The sequence below is a fragment of the Arvicola amphibius genome, chromosome 3 (assembly GCF_903992535.2).
Source record: "Arvicola amphibius chromosome 3, mArvAmp1.2, whole genome shotgun sequence".
Classification (NCBI taxonomy): Eukaryota; Metazoa; Chordata; class Mammalia; order Rodentia; family Cricetidae; genus Arvicola; species Arvicola amphibius.
Window position 1 is genome coordinate 134,422,590 of NC_052049.1, and position 21,486 is coordinate 134,444,075.

The 21,486-nt window shown below is 38.8% G+C and overlaps 1 protein-coding gene across 1 annotated transcript in view; it reads left to right on the top strand.

Moving 5' to 3' along the window:
• Positions 1–47: 47 nt before the first annotated feature.
• The window catches only part of Csnk1g1 (casein kinase 1 gamma 1), a 151,060-nt gene continuing 129,621 nt past the window's right edge, over positions 48–21,486 (top strand). The window contains exon 1 of the mRNA XM_042054723.1: positions 48–205. The gene's annotated coding sequence lies outside the window, so the exon portion shown is untranslated. The remainder of the gene's footprint in view (positions 206–21,486) is intronic.

Here is a 21,486-nt window from a genome sequence, read left to right on the forward strand (position 1 = left end):
TGGGGCCAGCATTAGTACTTCCGGTTTGGCTCCGGCCGCCCCTCAACTCCTCTCCTTCCCCCCCCCCCCCCCTCCGCCTCCTCGTCTCCCTCCCGCTCCTGGGAAAGCGAAGCCGTCGCTTTAAGGGTGGCTGTGAGAATCACTCGGCGTCTCGGGGAGGGGACCGCGCCCGCCCCCTTGGAACCTCGGAGTGCGGCCGATACAGGTACTTGCTCTGGCTTCGACTGGGTCTGAGACCAATCCGAGGAGATATGTATATGTGTGTGTGCGTGTGTGTGTGTGTGTGCGTGTGTGTGTGTGCGTGTGTGAGAGAGAGAGAGGGGCTGGGGGGGGAACCCTTCTCCGGGGCGGGGCGGGGGACGCCGGGATCCGGGGTGGGGCACGGGCCTGTCTGTGGCGGGTTGCGGGGGCGGGATGGAAGGACCAGGGTCCTTGCGAGCGAAGAGTTGCGGGTGGCCGGTTAGACACGGTCGCGGGAGGCTGTCTTTCTGAGGCAGAGACTTCGGTCAATGCAAACCGGGAGTTTCCCACCTGGAGTGCCCGCTCCCGCTCCGAAAGGGGAGGGAGGGAGAACATCATTCAAGGCCGAAATCAGGGTACGGACTTTGCTGGATGGCTGTGGTCATCCCATACTTCACACTGTCCGCGTCCCGGACCCTTTCTTCTGGGGCAGAGCCGGGCTTCGAGGACTTGTAGTGGTTTCGTGTCTGCTTGGGCATCGCGGAGCCGCCCTTGGCAGAGCTTGGGCAGAAGAGTGGGTAATGAGACCTCCCTCCACCCAACTTCCGTGCGCTTCCCCCGCTTCTTCCTTTATTGCTCCCTCGCCCCGGCGCCCTATAGGAGCGGTTGTCCCCCAAGTGGGCACGCATCACATCATAAAAGAAAAGAGTGTGGAACTGGGTTTGTTGCCCTTGGATGGTATTTCGGATATTTGCAAATGGCCAGAATGGCATATTCTAGCAGTCTCCCGGACCGATATGTATGTATCTGGTATGACTTTTCTTAGAAAAGTGCAATACTGGAAAGCATCTATTCAAACGTAGCCTTATAAATGTACATGCTTAAAACACACACACACAAATCCATATAGAGGTCTAGATGAGACATGCTGAGGCAAATATTTTCCAACCTCTTTCTCATCTGCCAGTAAACCTGTGGTTTAAACGAATCAGAAATCTCTCTTCGTTTCTGTTTAGCTGACCGAATTGTAGGTAGTTTAGTGATATATGTCTTAGAACAACAAGTGAACATTTGGAGAGAGTCCCTCTCCGCTGTTGAGCTGTCTCTTAATCTTTTAAGGAGATAATTGTACTCAAGTGGAAATGTTGGCTTTGAGAAAGATAATTCTGGGAATGAATCAGCCTGTGCCTCTTGCGAGTTGTTGACCTTGGTCAAGTCATAGACTATAGCAGAGTTTCAGTCTCTTCACAAATAGGAGTTAAATTTTAATCAGTGTTATAAGAGAGGTGATTGTTTATATAACTCCATTTAAAACAAGCACCTTTGAATTTCAAGATTGTCATTACGTAGTTAGAGTAGCCCAACTTAGTGGAAGGGGATTTTGAAAAGGGAACTGGATGGTAATGTTCAAAGAGAACATTTTTTCTTTCTTTCTTTCTTTTTTTTTTGTTTTTTTGAGACAGGCTTTGGAGCCTGTCCTGGAACTAGCTCCTGTAGACCAGGGTGGCCTCGAACGCACAGAGATCCGACTGCCTCTTCCTCCCGAGTGCTGGGATTAAAGGAGTGAGCCACCACTGCCTAGCTTCAATAGTTTCTTAAAGCATGTGGTAAATACTGTATGTTTTTTATCTTGAAATGACCAAAGTACATTTTATAGATATTTTTCAGATAAACCACAGTTATATTTATAAGTAACTTATTTAAATCTTAACATCATGTCTTCTTAAAGGCTGTTAGAGTTGGAACATAAAATAGAAAGTAGTTGTAATTTTAAGATTAAGGTCAACATCACTTACATGAGTCATCTTAGTTAGATTTAGTTTATAGTATTAGGAAAATTTAATTTAATTCTGTTTTGTTTCTTGAGACAGTCTCAGCATATAACTCTGGCTGACCTTGATCTTGAGACACTCTTTTCCTTTAAGAGCTGGGATTACAACTATACTTCACCTAGAGAATTCTTACATATAAACTGTAAAATAAATAAAAATACAATAAATTTCTCCCTTTAAATAATTAGTCATCAGAATGTAGAAATAATTTAGATAATGAAATCTTGATATATACTTATTTGCCTTGTGGATTTAAAATAATAGTTCTATGTAACTTATTATGTTGGGCTTTTCTTTTTCTTTGAGAAAGGGTCTCACTGTAGTTTTGGTTGGTTTGAAACGTATTTTGTTTAGACCAGGCTTACCTGGAACTCACAGAGATCCATCTGCCTCTACTCCCTAAATGCTGGGACTAAAAGCAGGCACCACCACACCCAGCTTATGTCAGATTTTCAACTAACAGGTTTTCTTTGTGGTTAGTAATTTGAAACATTTCAAATGTACTTTGTACTCAAAAGAGGCTGAATATAAATAACTCCCTTTAATATTTTTGCATGAAAAGTAGGTACGAGGTTTTCAGTCTGGTGTGACCTTTCAGAGGGGTTTGCACATTTTTTTTGTAAAATTGAGAGAAATTTTCAATATCTCTGTTTTAAGCCGAGTTGAAACTATGTTTTGCTATAGTTGAGGATTTTTGGTAAAATGATTTAGAATTTTAAATGGCCCTTTTTAGGGAACAGTCTTAAATATAAATCTAGGGTTTTGCTATGGTTTTTGAATTCTTATTTTTCATGACTTTTTGAATCTTAAAGTTGAGATCACATTGTCTTTGCTCTTGTCAGTGCCCATTTTTTAACCTGCCTTTTAAATAAAATGTTAATAATCCACTTATTTTCATATAAGGAATAGGATAATAGCTGTTGATAGGAAAATTCTGCCTAAATTATATTCCATACATGCAAAAAAGTGTTGGGGATACTTTCTGTGGCGAATTTTTCCACATAAAATGTGTGACCAATCCAAAGACCTTTGTAGTTGTCAGTTGTGTAATTTGCTTGTGAGGGAATTTTAGAACTGCTGACTCTCCTTTGAGCATGTCTTTGATGGTCTTAGAAATTCAGGCATGATAGAGGAGGTATATGTAGGGGAACATACACACATATATACATTTGTACATACACACCATATAGTAGAATCATAGCATAAGCAAAGTAGTTAATTGTATTGTGGTACTGTTAAATCATGAATAAAAGAGTTATTGTGGGAATGTTAAAAGTTATTTTAAGGGGCTGGAGAGATAGCTCGGCAGTGAAGAGCATGGGCTGCTCTTTAATTCCCAGCACCCACATGGCAGCTCACAACTGTCTGTAATTACAGGTCCAGGTGATCTGACACCTTCACACTGATGCACTATAAAAAAATTTTTTTAAAAGGTCCAGAAAATACTTTGCTTTTTACTCCAACCACATGACTGTTCTCTCCTGAGCTTGTTTCTAACAGCATATTTTAATGAAATAATTAGCTTCTTATCAAGTTAAGTAATCTTTATATTAAGAAAAAAGACAGTGCAGCTAGAATTTTTATGATTATTTTTATTTTATTTGCCTTGGTATTTTGTCTGCATGTGTATGTGAGGGGGCCAGATCTTGGTCTTACAGACCAGACCGTTGTTAGCTGACATATGAGTGCTGGGAATTGATTCCAGTCCTCTGGAAGAACTGAGCCATCTCTCCAGCCCCCATAGTTAGATTTCAGTATGACCAATTTTTGATAAAAACTTCTTCAGTGTTTTTACATACATAGTAGACTTTCCTGGAAGAATCTTGAATTTGTAAAATGATAGTTTTTCTCCTAATAGCTAACTCTACCCATTCGTGCCTAATATAGAATCTCCGAGAAGCTGGGAAGAAGAAAGAGTGAATTTACTTGAGAATTACCATTTTAAGTTTTATAGATTACTTATTTAGAAAGCTAAATTGGATTTTGACATTATTGGGAATGTGTTCAAGATGGACTAAGGGAAAAAATTAGATGCCATCTGTTTCACATTCCTTCTTTCCTGGCCCCTTCCATGTTTTATGGCTTTGAATTCATCAGATTATTTTTCAAAAATATAAACCTACAGTAGATTTGGATTATATAATATCAACTCCTCTCAGCGAATGTGGAACTAAATGACTTGGATTGTTATGTTGCTGTATAGGACAATAGGAGGCATTGCTTCAAGATAATTGTTGAATTATTTAACATTTTCTGTGCGTGAGTTAGCGTCTTGTATCTTTTTTATTATTTTGGTAAATGTTTGTTTATTAGTCCAAGCTGGCTTCAAACTTGCCATGTAGCCCATCTGGCCCTAAGTTTTTGATCCTCCTGCTGATATCTCACAAGTGTTAAGATTACAGGGCTGTGCCAGTAGGCCCAGCATTGATAAACCTTTTTTCTTATTCCTGCTTACTATAGTCTAATTTTGGTGAAAGCTGTGTTTGAAAAAAAAAGGAGAGTATTAGAATAAATGATACTTTTAGACTAAATCTTTATTCACTTGATAGATCACAACCAGCAAAAGTCTGCTGAGAATTTTTATTTAGTGATAAACCCACTTTATAACACCTTGTAGCAATAGTTTTTCCTTACCTATATACTATAGCTTAGTTTTCATCCAAAATGTATGCCCAGTTCAATTTGGATTATTTTGGCAGGCAGGTGCTAGTCACATTTGAATCTAAATAAACCCCCAGGAGGGGCTATTGAACTTCCAGAACAGAGAAAAAGCATACCTTGCTGAGGTTATAGTAGTTGGTACTTAGCATGGCCTGAGAGAGCCAGGCATCTTGGATAGGCTGTAAAGGAGAACTAATGTGGTATCCCAGAAATGGCCTGAAGAGAGCCATCTGGACAGAAGAGAGTCATGCTTTTATCTCCAGCAGGAATGTTCTGGTGAGGTAGGAAGACAGATGGACTCTCTCTACACCACTGTAGTCTGTCCCTCACTCAGAAGCTTCAAGTGGGCAGTGTAGTTATGTGGGGGCTGGGATGCCAGGGATAGGAATTGTTCTTTATTTGCCTGTCACAATGGAGGTGTGGACATTCTGGGAAAGGATTTTCTCTTGGCTTTTACAGCATGGCCAGAGAAGGTGGGTGGACAAAATAGCTATTGACTTTTCATCAGAGAGGATTTGGTACAGTACCTCTTTTAGTGCTTGGGGAAGTCAGAGTGCTACAGTTTGATACCTTCATCAAAATGCTGCATAAATTTTATAGGAAATATAGCATTGGATCTATGTCCGTTTCTCCTACACATACTAACTCCTTATTCAGTAAAAGGACTTCTGGGTCTCTCAATAAAAGTATCAGAGATTTACATCTTTTTTACTGCTCTGGCTGGCCTGGAACTCATTGAGGTCTGCCTGCCTCTTCCTCCTAAGTGCTGGGATTAAAGACACGTACCACTACCACCAAGCTGATTTGAAAAATGAAATTTATGCCCTGGTAATGCTGAAGAGGATGTAAATCAGCTGGGGGATTGGAGAGATGGCTCAGCTGTAAAGAGCACTGCCTGTTCTTTCTAAGGTCCTGAGTTCAATTCCCAGCAACCACATGGTGCCTCACAACCATCTGTAATAAGATCTGGTGCCCTCTTGAGGAAGAGACCTGGTCAGTTGTCTTCATCAACTTAGAACATGAAACCCAATATGGACAAGTTCAACAGAACCACCATATTATGGTCTGCCCATGCATGCTTACATCCTCTTAATAAATCATGAAATACTTGTGATTGGCAATGAGGAAAGGGGTGTGTGCATGCACTCAATGTGTACTTAAATGTCTATGATAATCAGATTATGTTTCAGATTCCTACTAGCTTCCCAGTTGAATTTTTGGTCCATTTACCAGTGGTAATTCTGATGAAGATGTGAGTGAACAGAGGCATGATCAATGCCAGGGAAATGGAGCAGGTATTGGTTTTTTGTTTTTAATTTTCTAGAATTTCTGTAGCCTACAATGGTACCATTTGCCATGTATGGCTGTGTATGCCTCACTGTATTTTTCTTGTGTGTGTTTCCAGTTCCTTTTTTTATTAATATTTTTAATAGCTTTGACTTACAGAATAATTGAGCAGATAGTACAGAAAGTTCTATTTATGTCTCCTTTTTAAAATAGTTTCACCTATTCATTTCATATTTTACATTAGTACGATGCGTTTGTTACAATTAATAAATGTGTGGGTACATTGCTAATTGCAGTCCATAATTTCCTTTAGGATATGTTTTGCCTTGTTTGGTTTTGAAGGCTTGTAGAAATATCTACCTTTACAGCACCCCCCCCCACACACACACTTGTGAGACAAAGAAGGTCTCATTCTGTAGTGCTGGCTTGGAATTCCCAAATAGGCTAGCCTTGCCTTGAACTCACAGATTTGCCTGCCTTTGCCTACTGAGTTCTGGGACTAGTGGGCAACAACACGTATATGTTTTTTGTTTGTTTGTGTTTGTTTTTGTTTTAGATAAACTCTCACTTAGTATAGAACTGGCCTTGAACTCCTGATCTTCCTGCCTCCCACCTCAAGTCCTGGGATATAGATGTGTGCTCACATGTGCATATGGAGGCCAAAGGTCAATGTTGGCTGTCTTCAGTTATTCTCTTTTTATTTTAGTTACTTAATTAGTTTTATGCATGTGGATGTCTCACATCGGAGCCCTAAGAGTTATAGCTGGTTGTGAACTGGCAAATGGGTGGTAAAAATCAAACCAGGACCTCTGGAAGAGCTGCTTTAAAGCACTCAGCCAGTGCCTTTAACTACTGAGCTATCTCTCTAGCCTTCCCACTTTATTTTTTGAGACAGGGTCTTTCACTGAATCAAGGGCCCTCCTATTGGGTTAGCACTCACAGGGCAGCTCACTATTCCCTACAATTCCATTTCCACCTCTGGGGACACCGCACATAGTGCACAATCAGGTGTACATATACACATGTAAAACGAAAATTTTGTGTGTGTATGATGTGTGAGAGGACACCTATGTATAGTTGGTTCTCTCCTCCCTCTGCCTGTGTCCCCAAAATAGAACTCATGATATCCGGCTTGAGTAAGTGCCTTTACCCACTGAACCATCTTGCTGGCCTATTTTTAATTTTTTTCTTTTTAAAGATTTATTTATTTATTGTGTATACAGTATTCTGCCTACAGTTATGCTTGCAGGCCAGAAGAGGGCACCAGATCTCATTACAGATGGTTGTAAGCTACCATGTGGTGGAAATGGGAATTGAAATCAGGACCTTTAGGTGAGCAGGCTCTTAACCACTGAGCCATCTCTCCAGCCCCACTATTTTTAATTTTTTTTAAAAAATCTTATTTATTTTTGTGTGAGTTTTGCCTGAGTTTATTGTATGTGCATAATGTTCCTTTCTGTAGTGCCTGTTGAGTCTAGAAAAAGGTATCCCCTGGAACTGGAGTGTTAGATGATTGTGAGCTGCTATGTGGTGCTGGAAACTGAACCCAGATCCTTTGGAAGAACAGCCACTGCTCTTAATCAGGGACCCTTCTCTTCACCCTACTCCCATTTTTAATGTTATGAAGTCTAATTAGTAATTTTCCTCCATAGATAGTATTGTTGGTGTTGTCTATAAAATTATTGCTCACCCCCAAGATTTTCTCCTGGACTATCTTTACACATTTTCATTTTGCTGTTTATATTTAGGTCTGTCTTCTGACCTCTGAGGGTACTGGGATTGCATGTGGTTCACACACTCATATATATTTTAAAATATCTTAATAAACTATTGTATTATTTTTCTTTCTTTTCTTCTTTTTTTATAAGACAGGATCTCATTATATAGGCCAGGCTGACCTTGAACGCACAAAGGTTCATCTGTCTCTGTCTCCCCAGTACTGGAATTATAGGCCTGTGATATCAGCTTTAGTTTCTTGCAAATTATATTTCATATTCTAGATAGAAGTCAGCAAGTACCAAAGTAATGGTGAGGTTATCATAGCTTGTATGTAGTGAGCAAATATTTGGCTGTATTAAAATGAATCTTACTGTATTTTTGGTATAGTGGGAATAACCTGCTAATTAATGCTATAAAGCAGTACCTGAATTTGGCTTTTATATGATAGTGTATTTATAAAACTAGAATGGCATGTTATGTAAAAATTAGAAGTACAGATTAATATGCATCTGGTGAATTCAGGGCTTGAAGGATGCACATCTGTTGAGAAAACAAATCATACAACTATTCAGGGCTTTAGCGTCTTTAAATGTGTGTGCTTTGATTCTTTAATTGTTTTGAAACATTCTTTAATGGATTTAGAAAAGCCATTTGCTCTAAGAAAGCAACTTAGGAAGCCATTTGGAGACTATTAATTATCGATATTAATATTTTCTCTCCAGTTTATCTAGTAGGGAAGGAAGGAGTTAACTGACTCAAAATGAGTTTGTTGTAAAACTATATTTAAAAAGGAGAGGATATAGTTTCCTGACTTGAATATACTAGAAACATTTTCAGGCTTTGCATTCTTTTTTTCTTTCAGGATTTATTTAATTTTGTGTATAGTGTTCTGCCTGCTTGTAACCCTGCAGACCAGAAGGGCGGTACCAGATGTCTTTACAGATGGTTGTGAGCCACCATGTGGTTGCTGGGAATTGAACTCCGGACCTTTGGAAGACATGGCTCTTAACCTATCCGGCCTGTAGCGTGAATAATAATAACCCAGAGATAGATAATGAGTTTCAAGCTGAAAGATCAGAGAAGCAAAACAGCCAACCACTAGAGAACTTTTACCTCTAGGAAATCTTCAGGGCGAGTTCCTGTCTCATCCTGCCTTGTTTTCCTTTCTAGTGCTGGTCTTAAAAGCATGCACCACCACTGCCCGGCCCCTATGGCTAACTACTGTGGCTGCTGGGATTAAAGGTGTGTGCCACCACTGCTTGGCCTGCATGGCTGACTAGTGTGGCTAACTTTGCACTCTGATCTTTAGGCAAGCTGTATTTATTAGATCATAAACAAAATATTACTATATTAGTCCCAGGCTCTGAATTCTAGATTGAATCAATACTAAATGAGGAACTAATGTTGGAGTTGCTACCCTGTATCCATCACTATCCTTGTACTATAGTGATAAAAAACTGAAGATATGGTGTGTACTTTTATTAAGTTGGAGAAAAACTTCAAAGGTAGAGTAGCAAGTGCAAACTTGATACAATCTCTGAGTACTGCAGGAATATAAAGGGGGCGATAATTCTGATGGGAAGGAGAGTCAGGCTAGAGAACTTCATTAAATTCACCAGGGGAAGCTTATTCATCCAGGGGGAAAATAAATTCATTCATTCATTCTGGAGACAAAATTTTTATATTTCTTCATGTTTTGGTGTAGCTCATGTTGACCTCAAACTCAATTTTTTTCTGCTCTAGTCTCCTGAGTGTGGGAATATCTACAGATGTTAAAAGCTTATCCAGGATCTGGTAAGATGGCTTTGAGGGTAAAAGTGCTTGCTGATTTCTATTTAGCCACAAACCTCTGTAAGATGAAAGGAGAGACCCAACTCCACAAAATTGTCCTCTGACTTCCACATGTGCTCTGGCATGTGCACACACACATGTAGTTGACAGACAGACCAATAAACAAATGTTTAAAAACCAAGGCTTTTCAAATGTTTGCATTTGGGCAGGCAGTATTGAGAGCCATAGGGCTTAGAGGATAACTGTGATTTGATTTTTGTAAGAAAATGGATTAGAGTAACTAAAGGTGAGTATTAATAGGACACATCCCAAGATACATTTGATAAAAATCAAAACAACAAACAACAACAAAAAAAACCCAAAACTATTTCTAATATAAGGAGAAATAAATATAAGGTGGCAGAATAGGATCTGGGTTTGTTTGTGGTTTTTGTTTTGTTGCCAGCGGTGGGGTGAGGGTGGTTTGAGATGGGGGTTCTCTCTTGTAGCCTTGGCTATCCTGGAACTCTATTGACTAGACTGTCCTCAAACTCATGGAGATCTTTCTGCCCCTCCCTCCTGAATTCTGGGATTAAGGATGTGTGTCACAATTTGACTAGGGTCTGGGTTTTTCGTTTTTTTTCTTTAAAGTGGTGCTGGTGGCTTTACACTTTTCCTCTTATTTCAACCTCCCGAGTGATAATTATCTAATTTCTGCCCTGTGATTTATTCTTGGAATTATAGGCTTTTATGTATTTGCCTTCTTTTTTGTTTGCAGCTGAACATATTTGTTTGATTTTTGTTTTGTTTTGTTTCAGACTGAGTTTTGCAGTGTAACCCTGGCTGGCCTGGAACTTGCTATGCAGACCAAACTGGCCTCTAACTCATAAGAGACCCACTGTCTCTGTCTCCTAACTGCTCGGACTAAAGACATATGACACCATCCTCTGTAGCTATCATCTCTTAACTAGCAGCATCAGCTGAAAATTTATTATAAATGCACATTTTTGGTTTTTTTGAGACAGGGTTTCTCTGTTTAGCCCTGCATGTCCTGGAACTAGCTCTGTAGAGCAGGCTAACCTCAGACTCACAGAGATGCACCTGCCTTTGCCTCCCAAATGCTAGGATTAAAAGTGTGCACCACCACCACTGAGTTAACAGAATTATTAGCATAGAATTATTAACCTCTTAGTCATGAAGACATGAAGAACAGTCAACAGAGTCAGCAAAATATACTTATTCCATATCTGCATGGATTCATGATTTGTTGATTTTATGTAGATGAGACTTGCTGTCTAACGTTTGCATGTCTTTGAAATGGTTGAGTAGTTGACCTTTAGTACTGTGTACTTGGGACTCTTTACTTGCCTTAGGCTTTAAAAACCCAAGGGTTGGGAGCTGAAGAGATGGCTCAGAGGTTAAGAGCACTGACTGCCCTTCCAGAGGTCCTGAGTTCAATTCCCAGCAGCCACATGGTGGCTCATAACCATTTTTAATGAGATCTGGTGCCCTGTTCTGGTGTACAGGTAGAACACTGTATACATAATAAATATTTAAAAGTAAACTCCAGGGTTAAATGATTTTTGAGAGTTGGTAGGTCTTTGATAACTGATCTATGGGTCTAGTAAGCTTGGATAGATCGAGGTGGTTAAAATGTGTAAGTCCCGAGAAGTCATTCTGTTTTTTTTTTTTTCTTAAGATGAGGTCTCAAACATGTATCTCTGGCTGTCTGTAGACCAGGCTGGCCTTGAACTCACAGAGTTCTGCCTTTCTCTGCCTCCTCCCAAGTGCTAGGATTAAAGGCATGTGACATCACCTTACCTCAGACTCTTGAGTGCTAATTATTTCCTCCTTGTGATTTTTTTCTTGGTATTGTTGGTATTGAATGTGCTTTTTGCCTTTTATATATTTATGAATTCTCTGTTTTTTTGTTTAATTGTTGTCTAATTTCATTCCATTGTGATTATAAAGGATAATTTGTATGATTTGTCTCTTAAAATAAATTTTAAAATATATTGTGCTTTGTGGCCTAACATCACTCATGGGTACATTGCACATACATTTTTAAAAATGTGAGCCAGGTGGTGGTGGCACATGCCTTTAATCTCAGCACTTGGGAGGCAGAGGCAGGTGGACCCCTGAGTTTCAGGACAGCCATGGCTACTCAGAGAAACCCTGTCTCTGACAAAAAATCATGGGCTAGTGGGATGGCTTAATAGGTAAAGGTATTTGCCCCAAGCCTCTCAACCTGAATTCAATCTCTGGGACCCACAGAGTAAAAGGAGAGAACTGATTCTTTCACGTTGTTCTCTGACCCTCACGTGTGCTGTGGCATGTACGCACCACATGCATACACACAAATAAGTGAAGTTTTCCAAACCTTTTTTGAGGAAGGACTTTTGCTGTTTAGCCTTTATTTTCTCTACTTTTCTCTTTTTTGTTTGTTTCTGTCTCTTTTTGCAATGTTTTTCCCTGCAGTTGTATTTTCTACTCATCTCATCTGGACACTCCCTTTTCCCGAATAGTTATTATATAATTGTTTGTAGAATGTGCTTCCAAAGTATATTTCAGAGTCATTTATTGTATGTGACTATTTAAATCTATTCCATTAGCTTAATAAATGTTTATTATTTTGAAATTTTTTCCTTAAATACAGAAAAGAAAAAAGGAAAAGTCCCCATTTTCAGAATGAGAGAGTGTGTTGTGTGTATCAGGCTTTTTTCTTTTGGGCCACCAACCAGCTCTCAAATCATGACGTGGAGACTTATAGTGCTCAGCCTTATCTTAACTCTTATTTTAATCTGTTCTTTTTATCTACATTTTGCCTCAGGATTTTTTTACCTTTCTCCCTCTCTTTTTCCTTCCTTCCTCCCTCTCTCCCTCCCTCTTTTTCTTTCTCTGTATATCTTTCCTGCTGTCTCTGTCCCCAGGTGTGTCCCTCTCTCCATCGTTCTCCTCTTCTCTGGAGCCTAGATTTCTCCTTATTCTCTGCCTCCCCACACATCCCTCTCCTGCCTAGCTACTGGTACTGTTCAGCTTTTATTAGACCAATCAAGTGCCTTAGTCAGGCAAGGTGAAACAAATATCACACATCTTTACATAATTAAATTCAGCATAAAAAATATAACACATCTTCACATAGTTAAAGTAATATTCTGCAGCAGAAACAAATATAACACATCTCTACCTAGTTAAAATAATATTCTGCAACAGAAGAGAGAAACAGACACAGAGAGAAACTGCTAGGTTTGGCTGTTTTTCTATTAGGATATTCCCACAGTGCTTAGCCTGGCCATTAACAGCTCTGATTAGCCTTATTTGCTAACGTAGGAGCTGAGTATCTACTCTAGAAATGTGAGATTTGCTCAGTGTAACTAGTATTTAATAAAGAATATCTGCTTTTACTATATTTTATATAGTTAACAGTTTTCTTTAGATCTTGACATTTTAGCTTTCTCACAAGCAAGGCTGTGCAATACCTTGAAATTTAGCTTCTTGTTAGGACAGAACCGACAACATAAATGTCTTTATGCACTCAGCTATGATTAAACTGAGATTAGTCCTTGAAATACTGCCTTGCAGTTACTAAGCATACTTTCAATTTAAGTTGCCATACTTACCAGTACTGATTTCAGAACCATTGGTATTTGTGTGTGGAGCAGGTTAGGACAATAAATTTTTTTCACTTTAAAACAACTTTTTAAAGTTTTTCAAGCATTTTATTACTTAACTTTTGAATAGTCATGCCAGTTTATGATTAAAAAATATTGACTTGGGTTAGGGGCTTACCTCTGTTTAGAATTCAGAATTTTTAGTTCTTAGTTCATCAACATTCCATTCATTTTCATAGGATATTCTTTCTATTCAACTTTGGGTTTCTTGAATATTTTTCTTTTCATACTGAAGTATATTAGGATATACTAGATTATTCAGATTCATCAAATACATTTTTATTTAGGAAGAGCCAAACATCAACTCTCCTTACCACTCAAAGTATATTCCTTACATTTTTAGGAACTCCCACTTTTAGAATTACCAGTCACAAAAGTGGGAGAATTTCATTGTACTTTAACTGGAGTGACCAAAAGAGAGTTCACACCTCTAGTTGAGATAATTCTAGTGTGCTCAATAAAAAAATGACATGTTCCACATCAATAATTTAGCCATTAATAGTAAAGAGTTAGTCCTAAAAAACAGGGTATCGTATGGAACTTAATTTTCCAAAAACTGTAGCATATACAATATACATGATTTTTTTATAACATTGAATTTAATGTAATTTAGTTGTAATGTCAGGAGATATAAAAGATACAGTAGTATTACTTTTGACATAATATATATTTTTCTTATTATTATATGTATGTAAAAACACTAATTAATGTGTATGTGTGTGTATGTGAGTATGCCTGCCTGTGAGTATATGTGTGTGTGGGGGGTTGCATCCATATATGCGGAGGACGCAGGAAGACATCAAGTATCTTCCTCTGTCCTTCTCTACCTTCTGCCTTCAGACAGGTTCTCACTAAACTGGAAGCTTGCTCTTCTGGCAAGGCTGTCTGACCAGGAAGTTCTCAGGATCCACCTTTCTCCACTGCCCAGTGCTGGGTTTCAGGCAAGCACAGTCATTCATGCCTGGCTCTTTTTAGGTGGGAGTTTAGGACTTGAACTCAAGTCCTCATATTTTCATAGTAAGCATTTTTTATTAACTACCTTGTCTCCCAAGCCTCACTTTTTTCTTTCCTTTTTTTTTTTTTTTTTGTTGTTTTTGTTTTGTTTCTTGAAACAGGGTTTCTCTGTGTAGCCATGGCTATCCTAGAACTCCCTCTACAGACCAGGCTGGCCTCAAACTTAAAAATCTACCTTCCTCCAGAGTAGGATTAAAGTTATGAGCCACCACTACCGGACTACTACTATTTTTTTATAGCAGTAATTTTCATTGAACTCTTGGGTTGTTCCTTTGAAAATATAATTTTAATTTTAAGCAGTAATATTCAACTATCACAAACAGTAATAACTCTTCAAGACTTTAAACTATTATAGGGTTCTACAAAGTTAAAACATGGCCATTGCAGAAAGCTTCAATGTTTTAAAACTTTATAGCAAGGTATAAATACTTCTTAATATTACTATAGGGAAATTTTAAGTTTGGTATTTTAATATTTTGTGGGTCTGTTTTTCTGTGGAATTTTGTTATTGTTGCTGTTATTTTTGAGACAGAGTTTCAGGTAGCCTATACTGTCTTTGAATTCATTGTCTCTGGGATTTTGTTACTGTTGCTGTTGATGATTTTCAGAGTTTTACATAGCTTGAACAGTCATTGAACTTACCATGTGCTGATTATTCTGCCTCTATCACAGATGCATGTGGAGGCAGAGGTGAACCTTGGGTGTCTTTTTGCAGCAGCTTTCCACCATAATTTTTATTATTATTAATTTAAATTATGTGTAGGGATGGTTGTGTGTGTGCAGACATGTGGAAGCCAGAGGTGTTGAATCCCCCTGGAGCTGAGTTACAGTTATGAGCTGCCTGATATAGGTGCTAGGAACTGAACTCAGGTCCTTGGAACTGAACTCACGTCCACTGGAAGAGTAGCAAATCCTCTTAACTGTAACTGGAGGTTTCTCTCCTGCCTGCCAGTTCCCAAATACCCATTCTGAGGCTTAATATTAATTACAAACTGTTTGGCCGATGACCCAGGCTTATTGTTAACTAGCTTTTACATCTTAAATCAACCTGTTTATTAGTCTGTATATTGCTTCATGGCTTTGGCATTACCTCACATCTTGTTTCTCCAGTGACTGCTGGCATCCCTGACTCTGCCTTTCTTCTTTCTCCCTATGTATCTGTTTGGGCTGCCTGACTCTATTCTGCCTGGCTATTGGCCAAATAAGCTTCTCTATTAACCAGTGGTAATAAAACATATTCACAGCATATAGAAGGGCATCCCGCATCACCTAACCACTGACCCATGTCTCCAGTCCAATATTTATTTTTTACTTTTATTTATTTATGTGTCTGTGTGCATATATGCCCTCAGAGTTCAGAAGAGGATGTCGGCTCCCCTGAAGCAGGTGGTACAGGTGGTTGTAAGCTTCCCATTATGGATGCTGGGAACTAATCTGCAGTCCACTGCAAGATGAGTATGTTTGCTTTAGTTATTTATACAGGGTTTTGCTATGTAATCTTGGCTGACCCGGATCTGACTATATAGATCACACTGTCTTTGAATTCATAGAAATCCATCTACCTCTGTCTCCTAAGTGATGGGATTAAAGGTGTGCACCAAAAGGTTGTTTCTCCTTAATTTTTTAGACTTATTTATTTGATTTTATATGTATGTGTATCATATGTGCGCATGATGCCCACGAAGGTTAGAAGAGATAGCCAGAACCTCTGGAAATGAGGGTTGTGAGGTACAGGTACCATGTGGTTGCTGGGAGTTGAACCTGGGTCCTCTGGAAGAACAGCTAGTCCTTTTAATGTCTCAGTCATCTCTCTAGCCCCAAAGGTTTTGTTTGTTTCTTCATTTGAGACAGGGTCTTACTATGTAGTGAAGCTCAGAGACAGAAATTGGGGTTCAACCTGAAGGTCAGAAAAGCAAAACAGTCAGCCACTGGCTCTTACCTCTACCTCAGTCCAAAAATGGTGATCCTGCCTCCAGGAAACCTCAGAATGAGACCAAGAGATGTCTCTTCCCATTTTATAATCCTCTCTAGTTCTGGGATTAAGGGCGTGCACCACTAATGCCTAGTTTCTATGGCAGGCTAGTGTGGCTACTGGGATTTAAGGTGTATGTCATTGCTGCCTGGTCTGTAAGGGTGGTCAGTATGGCTGTTTTACTTTTCTGATCCTCATTTATGCTTTATTAAAATACAAATGAAATGCTGCTACAATGTAACCTTGTGGGTCTAGGACTCACTTTATACAGCAAGTTGGCATTGAACTCACAGAGATCCATCTGTCTCTGCCTCCAGACATTGGGCTTAAAGGCATGAACCACCACATTCAGATTTTTTTATTTTAAATTTCATGTATGTTTGTAGCATTGTGTACATGAGTGCAGGTGTCCTTGTAGGCCAGAGATGTCAGATTCCCTTATAGTTAAAGTTATAGGCATCTGAGCTGTGTGATGTGGGTGCTGGTAACTGAACTCAGGTTTTCTGCTCTTAACTGATGAGCCATCTTTCCCCTCTCCTACCTTGATTTTATAGACTATGTCTCTCTCTAGGACCTGGGACTTATCATTTAATTGAATTTGCTATCCAATCAACTCTAATTTATGATTCATCTCATCTGCCTCTGTTTCCTCAGCACTTGAATTATTTTTGTGTGCCATTGTGCCTGTCTTCTTACTTGGGTGCCTGAGAGTAAACTCAGGCCCTCATACTTCATCACTAAGACTTTATAGACTGAGCCTCCATCACACTGTGACTCTTTCGTAAAGAAATTTGGTGAGGGTCATGGAACCCAGCACTCGGGAGGCAGAGGCAGGTGTATTTTTGTGAGTTTGAGGCCAGCCTGATCTACAAAGTAGGTTCCAGACCAGCCAGGGCTGTTATATAGAGAAACCCTGTATCAGAAACAAACAAACAAATAAACAATTCAGTATAGCGTCACAGAAAAGAAGGGAAAAGTTTCTGGTCCTATTATAGTTGTAATGAATAAAGGTAAACTAGCTTCTAAGCCAAAGTAAAGCACATTGGAGTTCTTTTCAGGATTATCAGTTTAATGTGAATTTGTAAGGCCCAACTCCTTCAGCCCTGTGTGTGTTTCTGAGGTCTCTTATTATTAAGTTAAGGGTATTTTGTGTCTAGCTAGTTTTATTTAATGCCTTTTCATATGTTACCTTGAAGCTGTTTTATAGAATGAACAGGGATAAGGGTAAAGAACTCCTGGTGGGTAGTTCCACATCTCTGATTAGATTGGTTTTTGTTCTTTAGAGGTCATTCCTATTCTATCAATAAAGAAATTGAGGCAGGTATATATGCCATATATTCCTGGATTTGATGCTCATTGCTTTACTATTTCAACCCTTCTGTGAGTCAGTTATGTTCTCTACTCTTGACCTTTTTGTTGTTGTGGTTGTTTTTGGTTTTTATTTTGGTTTTTTGGTTTTTTGTTTTTGTTTGAGACAGGGTTTCTCTGTGTAACAGCCCTATTTGTCCTGGAACTCGCTCTGTAGACCAAGCTGGCCTCGAACCCTACCCTTGATCTTGTGAAACCATACTTAATTCTCTGTAGTGGAGATATGCTGAAATAATAGTCATTTACTTGTTATTGATTACAGAGCATTTACTTTTATTAGCACTTTGCAGTATTGGGATTACATTGGGTTGGGTCATAAAATATTTTTCTGAGTAATTTTTGATAGGCCACAAAGAATTATATGTATGTAGCTTTAAAATTTTTAAGTTTTCTGTACCAGTAGAAATTGGCCCACATCCTGAAACAGTGACAGGAGAGACTGTATTAAGGATGGCATTAAGTTGCATATTTGTATGAAAAATTTTTTAATCAAGAGTAGAAAAGAAAGCTAGCCAGTTTAAAATTGTAGTGTTGCTCATCTTGCTGCATGAATAAGATAATAAAAATAATGAGGAAAATGAGAATTTCACTACTCTAAATCACTTTTCTGTTCTTCAGTTTTACCTATATTTATATCAGGTTAGTATTATATAATAAAAGGTTTTATAATTTCATAATAAAATTTAGATTTTAGCCGGGTGGTGGTGGCACACACCTTTAATCCCAGCACTCGGGAGGGAGAGGCAGGTGGATCTCTGTGAGTTCGAGGCCAACCTGGTCTACAAGAGCCAGTTCCAGGACAGGCTCCAAAGCCACAGACAAACCCTGTCTCAAAAAACCAAAAAATAAAAATAAAATAAAATTTAGATTTTATTATGAAGGCAAATTTTCAAAAATTGCATATTCAAAAAGATGAGGGATCTTAGAAAGGGAAGTTACCACTTCATAGTAGTTACTTGGTAAATTAAGAAACATCTTTAAAAGGAACTTTAAAAGTGAAAAAATAAAAGGAGAAAATGGCAGTATAGATAGGACATACTAATTTTCAAACTTCTGCCATTGTGCAGTTTAACATATATTGTGTTAAGAATAGCCACAGTTTATTCCAGTAATATGGGAAACTCCTTACAATGATAGTCTTCCTTGTATTTGTACACCTGTAATCTGAGCATCTGGGATGTAAAAACAGGATGATTTGAGTTTGAGGCCAAAGTTTTTGTTTGTTTGTTTGGTTTTTTTGTTTGTTTGTTTTTGTTTTTTGGGTTTTTTTTTTTTTTGTTTTTCAAGACAGGGTTTCTATCTGTAACAACCCTGGCAGTCCTGGAACTCACTTTGTAGACCATTTTGACCTCAAACTCTCAGAGACCTGCCTGCCTCTGCTTCCCGAGTGCTGGAATTAAAGGCGTGCAACCACCACCAACAGGCTTTTTTTTTAAGGTGCTGGAGCAATGGTTCAGTGGTTAAGAGCAATTTCAGTTCTTGTGGAGGACTCAGGTTCAGTTCCCGGTACCACATGGTGACTCACAGTCATCTGTAATTTCAGTTCTGGGGAGTATTACACCCTCTTGTGACCTCTCTAGGCACCAGGCATACATGTTTCTCATCCATACACAACACAAATACACATTTAAAAAAAGTGCTAGTATTCCATTGTGTAAATGTACCACATTTTTCTTATCCATTCTTCGGTCGAGGGGCATTTGGGTTGTTTCCAGGTTCTGGCTATATAACAATGCTGCTATGAACATAGTTGAGCACATGTCCTTGTGGTACAATTGAGCATCCTTTGGATATATACCCAAGAGTGGTATTACTGGGCCTTGAGGAAGGTTGTTTCCTAATTTTCTGAGAAATCGCCACACTGACATCCAAAGCGGTTGTGCCAGCTTTCATTCCCACCAGCAATACAGAAGTGTTCCCTTTTCCCCACAACCTCTCCAGCATAAGTTGTCATCAGTGTTTTTGATCTTGGCCATTCTTACAGGTGTAAGATGGAATCTCAGAGTTGTTTTGATTTGCATTTCTCTGATGACTAAGGATGTTGAACATTTCCGTAAGTGTCTTTCAGCCATTTTAGATTCCTCTGTTGAGAGTTCTCTGTTTAGGTCTGTACTTTATTTATTTATTTTTATTTTTTGCCATTTTCTCAGGTGGTATCCATATTTATTTGTTTGTTTTTATTTTTTTTCCCCATGGTTTATTCTTTTTATATTTAAAAATTTCCATCTCCTTCCCTCCTCCTCCCCCCTCCCTTCCCTCCTCCTCCCCCTTCCCTCCCCTCCTTCTCCCCCTTCCCTCCCCTCCCTTCCACCCATACCTCCCCTCCCTCCCTCTCAAGGCCAAGGAGCCATCAGGGTTCCCCACTCTATGCTAAGACCACTTTATTTTTTTTATTGGATTATGTGATCTTTTGGTGTCCAGTTTCTTAAGTTCTTTGTATATTTTGGAGATCAGACCTCTGTCTGATGTGGGGTTAGTGAAGATCTTTTCCCATTCTGTAGGCTGTCGTTTTATCTTGTTTATCGTGTCTTTTGCTTTACAGAAGCTTTTCAGTTTCAGGAGGTCCCATTTATTGATTGTTTCTCTCAGTGTCTGTGCTGCTAGGGTTATATTTAGGAAGTGGTTTCCTGTGCCAATGCGTTCAGGTGTACTTCCCACTTTCTCTTTTATCAGGTTCAGTGTGGCTGGCTTTATGTTGAGGTCTTTGATCCATTTGGACTTGAATTTTGTGCATGGTGATAGATATGGGTTTATTTTCATTCTTCTACATGTTGATATGCCACCAGCACTTGTTAAACATGCTTTCTTTTTTCCATTTGATATTTTTTTGCTTCTTTATCAAAGATCAGGTGTTTGAAGATATGTGGATTGATATCTGGGTCTTCTATTCGGTTCCATTGGTCCTCCTGTCTGGTCTTATGCCAATACCAGGTTGTTTTCAGTACTGTAGATCTGTAGTAGAGTTTGAAGTCAGGGATTGTGATGCCTCCAGAAGTTCTTTTATTGTTTTGGCTATCCTAGGTTTTTTGCTTTTCTCTATGAAGTTGAGACCATTCTTTCGAGGTCTTCGCAGAATTTTGATGGGATTTTGATGGGCATTGCGTTGAATCTGTAGATTGCTTTTGGTAGGATTGGCATTTTTACTATGTTAGTTCTGTCTACCCAAGAGCATGGGGTATCTTTTCAATTTTTCTCTTCAAAGATTTAAAGTTCTTGTCATACAAGTCTTTTACTTGTTTGATTAGAGTTACTCTGAGATATTTTATGCTATTTGTGGCTATTGTGAAGGGTGTTGATTCTCTGATTTCTTCCCCAGCCCTTTTATCATCTGTGCACAGGAGGGCTACTGATTTTTTTGAGTTAATCTTGTATCCTGCTACATTACTGAAAGTGTTTATGAGTTGAAGAAGTTCCTTGGTAGAATTTTTGGGATCACTTATGTAAACTATCATATCATCAGCAAACAGTGAGAGTTTGATTTCTTTTCCAATTTGTATCTCCTTGATTTCCCTTTGGTGTCTTATTGTTCTAGCTAGGACCTCAAGAACTATATTAAATAGGTATGGAGAGAGTGGACAACCTTGTCTTGTTCCTGATTTCATTGGAATCGCTGGGAGTTTCTCTCCATTTAGTTTGATGTTGGCTGTTGGTTTGCTGTATATTGCCTTAATTATGTTTAGGTATATTCCTTGTATCCCTGCTCTCTCCGAGACCTTTATCATGAAGGGATGTTGTATTTTGTCATAAGCTTTCTCGGCATCTAATGAGATGATCATGTGGTTTTTATTTTTCAGCTTGTGAATATGGTGGATTACGTTGACAGATTTTTGTATGCTGAACCATCCCTGCATCTCTGCGATGAAACCAACTTGATCATGGTGTATGATGATTCTGATGTGTTCTTGGATTCGATTTGGCCTTTCATGGTGTCCCATATTTCATAGACATTTTCGGTTAAGCTTTTGTTAGATTTAATGTTTTCTTTAACTGATGAGTCTATTTCCTGTATTGT